Source organism: Zeus faber (genome assembly GCF_960531495.2).
Source record: "Zeus faber genome assembly, chromosome: 17".
NCBI lineage: Eukaryota > Metazoa > Chordata > Actinopteri > Zeiformes > Zeidae > Zeus > Zeus faber.
The window spans coordinates 28,827,683-28,840,182 of record NC_137204.1 but is presented as its reverse complement, the minus strand read 5'-3'; the positions used below and the strand labels follow the sequence as shown (position 1 = coordinate 28,840,182).

The following is a 12,500-nucleotide window of genomic DNA, read 5'->3' as shown; positions in this document are numbered from 1 at the left end:
GCCCCCCAGCACCGGCGGACTGCACGGTCCCTCCTCATCCTCCGCGGTCGCGCTCCTCGTTGTTATCGTCTACCCCGACAAGAGCAATACTCCAAACAGAAATGCAGTAATTCGCAATGCTTGTGATGAGGATGTGTTAATGGGGGATCCGGCCGCCGTGCTGCAGATGATTTGATCCACGCACGGGCGCCTGTGTCTGGGATGTGGTGTCGTTATATTCGGACTCTTTCCTGCGTGTGTCTTGCTGTTCTGCCGCGGTGCCGAGGATCCACAGCCCTGGCCCTTCCCACACCACGAATAGAATACAATACATACTAAACTGAAGCATGCAGGCACCGCGATACACCATTATACCATTTATTACATGCATGCATTATGGTATCCCATAATATCCCATGTTTATATTATAATTTCCCATGTACAGTATATTAATATCAAATGTATGCAATAATATATCACATATACGCTACAATATCCTATGTTTATACTTTCCCATGCATAAATAGCATATGCATGCATTATATGTCATGCATCTTATCTCATATATGTACTATACTAGGCCATGCATACACTAAAATGTACCATGCATGCATTATCTCACGTATACAATAATATATCACATATACACAATAATATCTAATGCATGCGCTGTAATATCCCATCCATACTCTATAATACCCCATGCATGCGCTATAATGTACTATGCATGCATTGTATCTTGTGTATACAATAATATGTCACATTTACACGATAATATCCCATTAATGCACTATAATATTAATCTATATCTCACACATCTGCTAAAATGTCCTGTGTGCACACTGTCATATCTATAAATTTCATAGTGCACGGTATATTACAGTGCATGCATGCTTTGGTCTGATAGTTTATTTTATCATACACCATACAATCTCATACTGCCTCATAATATATCATGCCTCTATTATAATATCTCATGCATGTTCGATAATATACCTTGTAGGCACTATAATATACTACAATATACCATGTAAGCATTATAATAAACCATGCATGCGCTATAACATTCAATGTATGCACTGTAGTATCTTACACATGCACAATAATATATCATGCATCTACTATAAAATATCATAATCTATATGCACTATAATATATCATGCATATACTATCATATATCATACTGTATATGCACTATAATATATCATGCGTACACTGTAATATATCATACTGTATATGAACTATAATATATCATGCATCTACTATAATGTATCATACTGTATTTGCACTATAATATATCATGCATACACTGTAATATATCATACTGTATAAGCACTATAATACATCATGCATCTACTATACTATATCATACTGTATATGCACTATAATATATCATACTGTACATGCAATATAATGTATCATGCATATACTATAATATATGATACTGTATATGCACTATACTATATCATGCATCTACTATAATATATCATACTGTATATGCACTATAATATATCATGCATACACTATAATATATCATACTGTATATATACTATAATATACCATACTGTATATGCACTATCATATATCATGCATACACTATAATATATCATACTGTATATGCACTATAATATATCATACTGTATATGCATTATAATATATTATGCATACACTATGAGATCCCATGTATACACTAAAACATCTCATATATACACTATAATATACCACGCAGACCCGTAGACTCATTTAATAACCGCTCTTGTAGAAGTGGTAAATATGTTTTGTGGACCACTCAACACCTCATTACTATTGTCATTACAGGACGTGTGATAGAAGTCACGGTGGGTTTTGGGTTTTTGCGCTTCTGCTTTGCCCCGTATTGAATATATCTCATTTTCTGGGGGCGTTTCTGCAGCAAATATACACATGTACATCCTGAACTACTGTTTTCATCATGCGTGTGGGAGGGAGGGAAGACGGAAGGAAATATCAAGCTCCCCCTTGGTCCAGTGTGACGCCTGTATCCCGTGCACGTCACGTACGTACTGCACGACAACACGTTGTCATCCTCAAAGACCAAAAAGCAGAGAACGTGGCTTCCACTACATGCCATGAATTTTGGCTGAAAAGCAATCGGTTCGTCGAGGAAAAGTATGTTTGTTAGCACAGAACATTTCAACAAAGTGCTTGACGTGAGATGTGGAATGTACGACACGTAAGCAAATAAGTATGGAAAACAGAAACAAAGGGATGAAAAGAGATGAAAGACATCATACAATCAAAGTGCAAACAGGTTAAAGAGCAGTTTAAAACAGGCGTCCAGGCTCCAAACACCTCTGCCTGGTGTCACTGCGCTATGCTAACGCTAACGCCAGCGAGCGGCGCCATGGAAACCAGGGTGGAAGACGAGGAGGGACGACTGTGCAGCGGAGTAGTTCCACACGTCAGCTACCCTGCTGTGAAAGTCATTAAACTAGTCATACTGCTTCAAAACTAGACATACTAGTTATACAACCAGACATACTGGTTATAAAACTAGACATACTAGTTAATAAACTAGTCATACTGGTTATAAAACTAGACATACTAGTTATCCAACAAGACATACTGGTTATAAAACTAGACATACTAGTTATACAACAAGACATACTGGTTATAAAACTAGACATACTAGTTATTAAACTAGTCATACTGGTTATAAAACTAGACATACTAGTTATTAAACTAGTCATACTGGTTATAAAACTAGACATACTAGTTAATAAACTAGTCATACTGGTTATAAAACTAGACATACTAGTTATCCAACAAGACATACTGGTTATAAAACTAGACATACTAGTTATACAACAAGACATACTGGTTATAAAACTAGACATACTAGTTATACAACAAGACATACTGGTTATAAAACTAGACATACTAGTTATACAACCAGACATACTGGTTATAAAACTAGACATACTAGTTATTAAACTAGTCATACTGGTTATAAAACTAGACATACTAGTTATAAAACTAGTCATACTGGTTATAAAACTAGACATACTAGTTAATAAACTAGTCATACTGGTTATAAAACTAGACATACTAGTTATCCAACAAGACATACTGGTTATAAAACTAGACATACTAGTTATACAACAAGACATACTGGTTATAAAACTAGACATACTAGTTATTTAACTAATCATACTGGTTATAAAACTAGACATACTAGTTATACAACAAGACATACTGGTTACAAAACTAGACATACTAGTTATTTAACTAGTCATACTGGTTATAAAACTAGACATACTAGTTATACAACAAGACATACTGGTTATAAAACTAGACATACTAGTTATTAAACTAGTCATACTGGTTATAAAACTAGACATACTAGTTATCCAACATGACATACTGGTTATTAAACTAGTCATACTGGTTTTAAAACTAGACATACTAGTTATACAACAAGACATACTGGTTATAAAACTAGACATACTAGTTATTTAACTAGTCATACTGGTTATAAAACTAGACATACTAGTTATACAACAAGACATACTGGTTATTAAACTAGACATACTAGTTATACAACAAGACATACTGGTTATAAAACTAGACATACTAGTTATTAAACTAGTCATACTGGTTATAAAACTAGACATACTAGTTATACAACTCGGCATACTAGTTATAAACTGGATATACTAGTTATAAAGTAGACATACTAGTTATAAAGTAGACATACTAGTTATACAACCAGACATACTAGTTATACAACCAGACATACTAGTTATAAAGTAGACATACTAGTTATAAAGTAGACATACTAATTATACAACCAGACATACTAGTTATAAAGTAGACATACTAGTTATACAACCAGACATGCTAGTTATAAAGTAGACATACTAGTTATACAACCAGACATACTAGTTATAAAGTAGACATACTAGTTATACAACCAGACATACTAGTTATAAAGTAAACATCCTAGTTATACAACCAGACATGCTAGTTATAAAGTAGACATACTAGTTATACAACCAGACATACTAGTTATAAAGTAGACATACTAGTTATAAAGTAGACATACTAGTTATACAACCAGACATACTAGTTATGAAGTAAACATCCTAGTTATACAACCAGACATGCTAGTTATAAAGTAGACATACTAGTTATAAAGTAGACATACTAGTTATAAAGTAAACATACTAATTATACAACCAGACATACTAGTTATAAAGTAGACATACTAGTTATACAACCAGACATACTGGTTATAAAGTAAACATCCTAGTTATACAACCAGACATGCTAGTTATAAACTAGACATACTAGTTATAAAGTAGACATACTAGTTATAAAGTAAACATACTAGTTCTACAACCAGACATAATAGTTACGAAGTAGACATACTAGTTATACAACCAGACATACTGGTTATAAAACTAGACATACTAGTTATTTAACTAGTCATACTGGTTATAAAACTAGACATACTAGTTATACAACAAGACATACTGGTTATAAAACTAGACATACTAGTTATTTAACTAGTCATACTGGTTATAAAACTAGACATACTAGTTATACAACAAGACATACTGGTTATAAAACTAGACATACTAGTTATTAAACTAGTCATACTGGTTATAAAACTAGACATACTAGTTATCCAACATGACATACTGGTTATTAAACTAGTCATACTGGTTTTAAAACTAGACATACTAGTTATACAACAAGACATACTGGTTATTAAACTAGACATACTAGTTATACAACAAGACATACTGGTTATAAAACTAGACATACTAGTTATTAAACTAGTCATACTGGTTATAAAACTAGACATACTAGTTATCCAACATGACATACTGGTTATTAAACTAGTCATACTGGTTTTAAAACTAGACATACTAGTATACAACTGCACATACTGGTTATAAAACTGTACATACTAGTTATAAACTAGATATACTAGTGATACAACTAGACATACTAGTTATACAACTCGGCATACTAGTTATAAACTGGATATACTAGTTATAAAGTAGACATACTAGTTATAAAGTAGACATACTAGTTATACAACCAGACATACTAGTTATACAACCAGACATACTAGTTATAAAGTAGACATACTAGTTATAAAGTAGACATACTAATTATACAACCAGACATACTAGTTATAAAGTAGACATACTAGTTATACAACCAGACATGCTAGTTATAAAGTAGACATACTAGTTATACAACCAGACATACTAGTTATAAAGTAGACATACTAGTTATACAACCAGACATACTAGTTATAAAGTAAACATCCTAGTTATACAACCAGACATGCTAGTTATAAAGTAGACATACTAGTTATACAACCAGACATACTAGTTATAAAGTAGACATACTAGTTATAAAGTAGACATCCTAGTTATACAACCAGACATGCTAGTTATAAACTAGACATACTAGTTATAAAGTAGACATACTAGTTATAAAGTAAACATACTAGTTCTACAACCAGACATAATAGTTACGAAGTAGACATACTAGTTATACAACCAGACATACTAGTTATAAAGTAGACATACTAGTTATAAAGTAGACATACTAGTTGTACAACCAGACATGCTAGTTATAAAGTAGACATACTAGTTATACAACCAGACATACTAGTTATAAAGTAGACATACTAGTTATACAACCAGACATACTAGTTATAAAGTAGACATACTAGTTATACAACCAGACATACTAGTTATAAAGTAGACATACTAGTTATACAACCAGACATACTAGTTATAAAGTAAACATCCTAGTTATACAACCAGACATGCTAGTTATAAAGTAGACATACTAGTTATAAAGTAGACATACTAGTTATAAAGTAAACAAAGTAGTTATACAACCAGACATGCTAGTTATAAGGTAGACATACTAGTTATAAAGTAGACATACTAGTTATAAAGTAAACAACGTAGTTATACAACCAGACATGCTAGTTATAAAGTAGACATACTAGTTATACAACCAGACATACTGGTTATAAAGTAAACATCCTAGTTATACAACCAGACATGCTAGTTATAAACTAGACATACTAGTTATAAAGTAGACATACTAGTTATAAAGTAAACATACTAGTTCTACAACCAGACATAATAGTTACGAAGTAGACATACTAGTTATAAAGTAAACAAAGTAGTTATACAACCAGACATACTAGTTATAAAGTAGACATACTAGTTATAAAGTAAACATACTAGTTATAAAATAGACATACTATTTATACAACCAGACATACAAGTTATAAGGTAGACATACTAGTTATAAAGTAGACATACTAGTTATACAACCAGACATACTAGTTATTAAGTGGACATACTAGTTATAAAGTAGACATACTAGTTATTAAGTAGACATACTATTTATACAACCAGACATACTAGTTATAAAGTAGACATACTAGTTATAAAGTAGACATACTAGTTATACAACCAGACATACTAGTTATTGAATCATTTGGCGTCTCAGTGAATCCTTGTGCTCAGTAAGCAGTGTGTAGTAAGCAGGGTGTAAGAAGTGTGTAGTAAGCAGGGTGTAAGCAGTGTGTAGTAAGCAGGGTGTAAGCAGTGTGTAGTAAGCAGGGTGTAAGCAGTGTGTAGTAAGCAGGGTCATGTGCACACACACCCTTCTTCTTCTTAAATAACCTCCTTCAGTTGGACGCAGACCTGCTCTGGCTGCGCATCATCACAACCCTAACCCTTCATGAGCACCATCACAACCCTAACCCTTCATGAGCATCATCACGACCCTAACCCTTCATGAGCATCATCACAACCCTAACCCTTCATGAGCATCATCACAACCCTAACCCTTCATGAGCATCATCACAACCCTAACCCTCCATGAGCACCATCACAACCCTAACCCTTCATGAGCATCATCACAACCCTAACCCTTCATGAGCATCATCACAACCCTAACCCTTCATGAGCATCATCACAACCCTAACCCTCCATGAGCACCATCACAACCCTAACCCTTCATGAGCATCATCACAACCCTAACCCTTCATGAGCATCATCACAACCCTAACCCTTCATGAGCACCATCACAACCCTAACCCTCCATGAGCACCATCACAACCCTAACCCTTCATGAGCATCATCACAACCCTAACCCTCCATGAGCATCATCACAACCCTAACCCTCCATGAGCATTATCACAACCCTAACCCTCCATGAGCATCATCACAACCCTAACCCTCCATGAGCATCATCACAACCCTAACCCTTCATGAGCATCATCACAACCCTAACCCTTCATGAGCATCATCACAACCCTAACCCTCCATGAGCACCATCACAACCCTAACCCTCCATGAGCATCATCACAACCCTAACCCTCCATGAGCATCATCACAACCCTAACCCTTCATGAGCATCATCACAACCCTAACCCTTCATGAGCATCATCACAACCCTAACCCTTCATGAGCATCATCACAACCCTAACCCTCCATGAGCACCATCACAACCCTAACCCTTCATGAGCATCATCACAACCCTAACCCTCCATGAGCACCATCACAACCCTAACCCTCCATGAGCATCATCACAACCCTAACCCTCCATGAGCATCATCACAACCCTAACCCTCCATGAGCATCATCACAACCCTAACCCTCCATGAGCATCATCACAACCCTAACCCTCCATGAGCATTATCACAACCCTAACCCTCCATGAGCATCATCACAACCCTAACCCTCCATGAGCATCATCACAACCCTAACCCTTCATGAGCATCATCACAACCCTAACCCTTCATGAGCATCATCACAACCCTAACCCTCCATGAGCACCATCACAACCCTAACCCTCCATGAGCATCATCACAACCCTAACCCTCCATGAGCATCATCACAACCCTAACCCTTCATGAGCATCATCACAACCCTAACCCTTCATGAGCATCATTTCAACCCTAACCCTTCATGAGCATTATCACAACCCTAACCCTCCATGAGCATTATCACATCTCAGTCTTTTCCTCTTCTGTCGTGTTTCTGTTGTAAACTGTGTGTGAGACAGTGTCCCTGTCCCACTGCCGTAGCAACGCCGCTGCCTTCTAACACATGGCAGACAGATGGCCGGTGGAGGAGCACCAGGTGAAGCTCTTCACCTACACCTCCTCTTTGGCATTACACACCACATTGTGGTCTGTGAGTGTGTGTGTGTGTGTGTGTGTGTGTGTGTGTGTGTGTGTTTGGAGGGCGTAGTAGGAAAATCACTTGAACACGACTTAGATAAACGACTGACGAAGGGCAGGATTACTTGACTTATGCTGTGCATGGAATCACTTTTTCAATATTCTGTTTTTTACTTGTTTGAAATATTTGTCAATTTTTTTCTTTTCATTTGCCTTTCGTTTTATTGGCAATTTTCTTAGTACGTGTTGCTGTTCTATTTTTAATTAATGTGGCTTTTTTCTTAGAATAACTGTCTATTTTTGTACATTTGGCTCCTTTTGTTTTTTTTGTGATTGTCAATTTTCTTCGTATATTTGGCTATTTTTATATAATCGTCTATTTTTGTTTTTAATGGATCTTTTCTCCATCATATATTTCAGTATGTGGGTCACTCAGTAACAAAAAAAAACAACTAAAAATTTCTGGATTCGAATAGATTCAGAAGAGACGGTCCGGCCCGGACGAACAATAACTGCATTTAGGCTCCCGCTCATTCACTGGTCCAGTGTTGGGATGGTTTATACCAGGCATTGTCAGAGTGTGATGAATGATATTGTAGATTAATTCAGGGGTTCATTTTATGTCCAGGCCCCCCTTGGCTGACTAAGCTCTGGCTGAGGACCCCCATCCCCCACTTATCTGCCTGTAATAAACCCAAACGTTGCCGACATGAGGTGAAAATCTCACAGCAGTGAACTGGTACCGTGCACAATTTGACCTCATTCATGTTCTGGACTGGTGAGCTGTTTTCAATTTGAAACTCCAGCCCGCCGGCGGTCCGTGGAGATCAGTGGTTCTCGACTCCGGTGCGCTACAGTGACTCTTTTTCGGAGATTCGGCTCTTGACGACCGACCCGGTAACAAGATTTGTTCAACGTCATTCCAACTCTCCTTCGTTGGTTTGATGCAGTCGACGTCACGGGAGTCAGAAGAGTCGCTTTGGCTCAGATTTCGCAAGAATCATTTTATTGTTTTCATTATTTTTTTCGTGAGGTAGAAGATTGAGGCTTCTCATTGGAGACTTGGGCAGTGCGTCTGGAAGGCAGTCACCGAGTTGCAGCCAAACGACTCTTTGGCCAAACGACTCCCGACTTGTTTCGCAGATTGGTTCGCCGCAAGCGAATCATTCGCAAGTCTCATCTCGTCCCTGGTGCACCATACCTCAGAAGGCGTGAGGCGGTGTTGTCATGTGATGAGCATCTCAGGACTCTTCCGCCTCCTGCCTCAGCTGTGGACACCCGGAAGCCTCCGCACCGCATTGCGCTGGACAGGACCGGGTGACAAACGGCTCAGTTTTGTGCCGTTCGTCCCTGCCGCCGGCGAGCGAGCCCAGGCTGTGGTTGTGATTCCGGGAGATGCACACGGTACTTTACACACACAAGTGCACCAAGGTCCTTGGGGACGACCTGGCCCCCGGAGGGGGGGCTGAGGCCTGCAGCCTGGTGAAAGCCTCGCAGGCCTCATCTTTGCAGCCTGATACATATTAGTGATATATTTCAGAGGATTAGGAATTTGAGACGAATATTAATGTGCGACCCAGGTCAAGCCGCTTAGCTCAAGGCCGCTCGTGTGGCAGCTAATAAGCCTGAGTAATGGTTTATCTACAGGGACTTTTGGAGCGGCCGCAGCGGGTTTGCACCAGGATACAGAAGTACTTTGAGTATTCCAGTTGTGTGAAATATGAGTTGTCTCAAATAGTCAAAGTCATTAAGCGATGGACACAATTTAATATCGTATTCTGTCCTCATGTTGACGTATTAAAGGTTGAAATATAATGTATTTCTATGACTATCTTCTATCTTCTATTACTATCTGAATTTTGAATTGGACATTTCACTGCATATATGTATGAATGTATGTATATGTATGTGACTAATAAACCTCTTGAATCTTGAGGTGGATTAGAGTATCGGGAGGGAGAGTACAGGGAGGTAAAGTCGAGGTGGAGTAGCGGTGGAGTGAAGAAGAGTGAGGTAGAGTAAAGGTAGAGAACATCTAGTAGACGGGGAGTAGAGGCAGAGAAGAGGTAGAGGGGAGCAAAGGTAGAGGAGAGGTAGTAGGGAAAGTGGAGGGAGGTGAAGTAGAGGGAGAGTAGAGGTAGACTGGCTTTGAAGTGTTGCTGTTGTTCTTCCTTTTTGCCTCTTTTTTCCAACGTAATTCATTTTAAATGTATATTAAGTGTGTTATATCGTATGAAATATAAAACTTGAATCTAGATACGATGGGATATGATAAACTGCATACTCTAGGATTAACCTGCACTTAAATAGCCTTGTTTTAGTGGCTGGTGATTTCTAACTAAGCTGCCATGACCCTCCTTCCTCAGGCCTGTAGCCTCGTGAGGGTCCATTACATTCCATCACACTACGTTATGTCACCCAGCAGCGTTTGTCCAAACTGACCTTCAATAATGACCTCTTGTCGTTAGTAATGGGGATGCACCGATAGTGAAATTCTGGGCCGATGCCGATGCCAATGTTTAAAATAACAATTTGGCCGACGGCAGATGTCGATATTTTCAGAGTTCCCCTGAACGCAGCATCGCTTACACTTTTCAGAGTTCCCTTGAACGCAGCACGGCTTCCTGCTTGGAACGCTGCTGAAAGCCGTGTTCGTGTCTTCTAAAATTGATCGGGGATGGCATCCTTCCCTCGGACAGATAAAAAAATAAAAATAATAAACGCTTAAGGGGGTTGCCAAATATACTTTGGCAGCCAATAATGTACCTCGGCGGCTCGCCCAAGTACATTCTATGTGTAGGAAACACGGGATAAACAACGGCCACTGCCATCAGTGAATGTCATCTTATTTGCCGATAGGCCATTGGCGGTCAGCAATGCGAATATCCGCCGATGCCCATGTACGGCCGATTAATCGGTGCATCCCTAGTTAGTAGTCATACGTCCCAGCAAAGCCTTCAATAGAAACCAGTAACCCTGTTTTGGTTCAGTTCTGGAGAATCGAACATTGAAGATGGACAGGCCAGTGCAGTCCATGCAGGTGGGCTTACCCGAAGAGAGTTGCTGGGAGAGAGCTGTGGTAGTCTAAAAGCCTTTTCCCACTGCACCAAAAACCTGGTAACACCCGCTAACAATTGGCATTTGTCGCCACTGGGTAAGGAAAAACCTTGGTCTAAGTGCCGGGTGAAATGAGCCGGCAATAGACCTGATTTTTAATCGGCTCCACCTCCGATCGTCTCCGATGTGAACGGGGCACAACGGGGCTCATTTTGGCCGCTTCACCTGCGTGCTGCCTGTTGAAGTCCTGTTGCATAAATAGACAGAAATATCTGTGTATAATTCGATCCTTTCATATCCCACTTGGAATCCAAAATCAGAAGTTAATGACTATTCTTTCCGCATGGGGGACCGGTGTGAAATGTTGTGAATGTGGGGATCACCCCGCGGGGAGCACAGCGGAGAACCCCAATGCTTCCCGCCGGACCCCGCTCCCCACTGCGAAGGGCCGGTGGGCGCATGGGCATCATGGAGTATCCGCGCATCCACGCTGCTTCTACTGTCATGTGTGGTCGTTCATGAATGATCCGATTTTATTGGAGGCCCGAAATTTTTTTCCAAGTTTTACATTTTTATGTCGTTGTTTGTTTAAGCTGCTGTCTCCTCTACTGTTTTGCTCCCAATCACTATGACACCACCCTTTTCCGACGTGTTCGTGGCATTGAACATGATGCACTGGCAATGGGAAAGGTGTCAGTGCCCTGTTTTTAGCTGGTTGAGCGCAGGTCAACCCGCCAATTTTGCTGTGAACACACCATGTTGACCTCCTCCATCTTGCAATGATGATGTCTGAGAGAGGGCGGTCGCTCCCTCCGTCATTATTTCAGCCTTGAAAGGGGACGCCGGGGCGGTCGCCCCTTTTCATGGTACCGCCATGGTTTTGCCGAAACGTCCGGACCTGGGATTGTTAAATATGATTTGATCCTGATCCTCTAGTTTGGGAGATAACACTGAAACTAGGATCCAAACACCCGATATGGGACAATGTAATGTCTTGGAAATGAAATGATGGTGAAGTTGAATTTTTAATAATTCTTCCGTGGACCCCCTGGAACGCCGTGAAGGACCTCTGGGTCGGGGGCCTCTAACCCTGACCAGGACGGTACTTATGAGAAGCCTGTTTTGGGAGATCGGGCTCTTTACGATTTATTCAGTGAAAAGATTCAATCGATTCCGACTCCTTGTTTTGTTTCTCTCAAGGATCATTTCACTCCGTCCAAAATCATCTATTTTGGTGGAATGCAAAGTGTAA

The 12,500-nt window shown here is 39.3% G+C and overlaps 1 protein-coding gene across 1 annotated transcript in view; it reads left to right on the top strand.

Annotated features, from left to right (window-relative positions):
* The window catches only part of plppr1 (phospholipid phosphatase related 1), a gene marked incomplete at its 3' end in the record, with an annotated part of 62,599 nt that overhangs the window by 522 nt on the left and 49,577 nt on the right, over window positions 1-12,500 (top strand). The window lies entirely within an intron of this gene.